Consider the following 3,925-nt stretch of genomic DNA (forward strand, 5'->3'; position numbering starts at 1 on the left):
ATAACTAATAACAGTAGAAGTATGACTAATGATAACAGCAGCAGCAGGAGGCATCAGGCAGGACCACGGCAGCAGCACAACCACACACGTCACACTATCCAGGCACCGCTGTGATAGAAGTTAACCTGCGAGACAGTGGAGCACAAAGGCTCCGGAAAAGAAGCCAAGTTAGTTACATGCAGTACAGCCGAGTTAGCGAGATGCAGTAACAAGACACAACAGGTGTTAGCAAAGAAGAGAGAGAGAGAGAAGGAGAGAAGGTGCTCGGTGTATTATAGGAGGTCCCCGGCAGACTAGGCCTAAGTCAGCCTAACTAGGGGCTGGTACAAGGCAAGCCTGAGCCAGCCCTAACTATAAGCTTTATCAAAGAGGAAAGTCTTAAGTCTAGTCTTAAATGTGGAGACGGTGTCTACCTACCGGACCGCAACAGGAAGATGAATCCACAGGAGAGGAGCCTGATAGCGGAAGGCTCTGGCTCCTGATCTACTTTTGGAGACTTTTGGGACCATGAGTAACCCTGCATTCTCAGAGCGCAGTTTTCTGGTGGGATAATATGGCACTATGAGCTCTTTAAGATATGACGGAGCCTGACGATATAAAGCCTTGTACATTAGGAGAAGGATTTTAAATTAAATTCTGGATTTTATAGGGAGCCAGTGCAGAGAAGCTAAAACAGAAGAAATATGATCTCGTTCTTAGTTCCTGTTAGTACACGTGCCGCTGCGTTCTGAATTAGCTGGAGAGTTTTTAAAGACTTATTAGAGCTACCCAATAATCTTAGTTTTGGCAGTAACTAATACTCTAACGCGTTAGTTTTTAAATTCAGTAACACAGTTACCGTTACCAAACGGTGCATTACTCTGTTATTTTTGGCCAGGTTTTAAAACGGCGCACAGCATGCAGTATTCCTTCACAAACTTAAGTTCCCTTTCACTAAAACATTTCAGCCCTAAACAATAAAAGATTGTCAAGTCAGATAGAGGCATATGCAACGTTACATTAAGCGGCTGCCTGACAGCAAGTGACTCCACTGTAGAAGACGGTTGCATGTTTCCTATTTCGTTCAACTGTTTTGTCAGGTTGTAGTCTAACAGTCCCTTGGTTAAACTCCATCCGCTGTCGCTTATGCGATGTAGCTACGAGCCAGTACAGTTAGGAAATGTTTTGGGCTGCAGGGCTGAGTTTCCCAAAACAACGTTGTCTTCTTTGTAGCTTAGAAAAACTACATTGCAAAAAAGAAAAGCACCTAGCGCCCACTAGCGTCCCCACTCAGTCATCTACAGCCAAGACATACTCAAGAGTATAAATGACACAAGTGCGCGTACGTCAAGGTCATGGCGTGATGGCAAGCCAAGACGGGAGTCCTAAGTCAAGGGGTTTTTTTTGTGTGTAAAGTTACTTTTCTCAGTAACGCATTACTTTTTGGTTTAAGTAACTGAGTTACTAACTGAGTTACTTTTTAATGAAGTAACTAGTAACGGTAACTAGTTAATATTATTCAGTAACTAGCACAACACTGCTGATAATAGGGAGTTAGAGTAATCCAGCCTAGAGGTAACAAAAGTGTGAACCAATTTTTCTGCATCTTTTCAGGTCAGGATAGGCCTAATTTTCACAATATTAGGCAGATGAAAAAACGCAGTCAGTGAGGTTTGTTTTAAATGATAATTAAAAGACAAATCTTGGTCAAATATTACTCCGAGGTTTCTTACGGTAGATGAAACATAAATTTAACATAAGGAAATTGGTGCTCATCCAGATTTTTATGTCTTTAAGGCAAATGTCTGTGATGAGGTCAGAGTGAGAATGTGTTGTAACTGTATGGCCTGTGGACATTGCTACAAGCAACTGGCTGTTGAAATGGCTGATGTGCCTAACGTCTAAAACCAGCTGCTGGCGACTTGACAAACTGAGTCGCAGATGACACCATCAGTCGGCATGAGCCAAGGTGAGACGGGTCAGTTCACTGTGCAGAAACTTCTCTGGAACATTCTAAAATGTCATCCAAAACTTTGTCTTGTCTTGAATCTTTGGTCTGAACTGGGCTTCAGATATTGCATGTGTGCGCATGAATGTGTATCTGCATGCTCTTACAGGAGTTCAGCCCAGTTGGCAGAGGAAAATGTTGGCATTGTACATTTCTGCAAACCACGGATACATTACATTTGTACATTTCATTTGTATCACATCACCGTTTCTTATGTATGACTCAGGTATAAAGTGAGTATTATTTTAAAATTAAGAAACTACTCGAGCTACTTGAAAGTACTGCCAGACTGTTGTTGTTTCTGAGGTAAAGAGTGAAAAATAATAACCTTATGGGGTCTATCTGATCAAAATGTTGTATTTATAATCATGGGAGCCAATCAAAAGGGTGCGGATTATATTTCTTTGGTTTTTATTTCCAGTTCTCATCAAACAGGTGCCTCATGTTATTCTGAGCTGCAGTGATGGAAAGAGTGTAAAATCAGCCAGACTGTCAGCTATCACTCCGGGGATAAAATAAACTTTGCACAATTAAAATGCAGCTAAAATCATTATCATGTGTTTACTGTTGTAAATGATCCCTCTGTTTGTTCGAAGATCTGTTTCAAAATCAGTGTGGGAATAGAAAGCTTGGAACAATAAAATTGTCCTTCTGAAAAATACATTATTTTCTTTCTTTCTTTCTTTCTTTCTTTCTTTCTTTCTTTTTCTTTCTTTCTTTCTTTGTCTCTCTTTGTCTTGTGTCATTTTGTCTTGTCATGTTGATCAGGAGAGTATTGTCTAGTGTCCAAGCCATCCATTCATGTTACCAGGTTTTTGTTTCAAGTCTTTGTTTTGTTTGCGAGCCTTAGTACTGTTGTTTGATCCTCCAAGAGAGCGTTTTTTGTTAGTACCTTTTTCCTCCATTGAGAGTGTTTTTATTTTGTGTGTTTTCAAGTAAAGATTTTTCTCACTACCATCTCCAGAGTGTGCATTTGAGTCCCAGTCACTGGTGTCATATTCTTAACAGATTCAAATTTCAAATAAGTCATCAACCATCTAGTATATAGGTTGTGGTTGAGAACAGGAGATTTATTTGTCTTTTAGTGATAAAACATATGAGCCTCAAAGAAGAGGATCTGTGATATTGGGCTTTATAAATAAAATTGATTGATTGATTGGTTGGTTGATTGATTGACTTTATAAATATTGACTAAAATTTATGAGCCTTTGACAGGGACTTTGATAAATACTTATGAGCCTCTTTCAAGGGGACGTTTTAAGAACGTATGAGCCCCAAGAAGGACGTTTATGGTTTTGAAGAGAAGTGTAAAGATCAGTGAATATATTTTTAGTGAGTCCGTGTGAGTGTGTGTGTGCTCCGGCCGGTGTGTGTTCCTTGTTTATGATTTTGTATCTTGCTATATGGAGACTATTTGATCTTTAGAAAATTGGGCTAGATGTTCATTCTCTGAGAATTAGAAAGTTCTTGCTAAATTTCTAAACTGATAATGTATTGTAATCATAATTTGGTATTTGTTAATAGTTGTAATAGTTGTAAGTTTTTTGTAAGGAGAAAAATATCTGTTGTAGATAAAAATGACCTAAGTGTTGGCAGATAATGTGCGCAAATCACACTGAATAATTTACTGCAGTGTTTATAAGAACCTAGTGGGTTCAAAAGATACTGAACTCTTGTCTGTTTTCTCTTTTTCTTCCCTTATCCACCTATGGTGTGTGAGAGTTTGGGTAGGAGACAGGACGGAGCGCGTCTAAATTGAGATCTTCCAAAGCGCAGACGAGAAGCTGGCCAGTGTGTCACACGGATTGAGGTTTGCTGACGACAGCGTGGGCAGCTCCTGAATCCAGTCTGATCAAGGCTGGTGCTGTTTTATCCACAAACTCTTTTAACAAAAACCTGCGTTTTGAATGAATGTGTGTATACTCATTTATAGCCATT

Source organism: Epinephelus moara, chromosome 21, assembly GCF_006386435.1.
Source record: "Epinephelus moara isolate mb chromosome 21, YSFRI_EMoa_1.0, whole genome shotgun sequence".
Lineage (NCBI taxonomy): Eukaryota > Metazoa > Chordata > Actinopteri > Perciformes > Serranidae > Epinephelus > Epinephelus moara.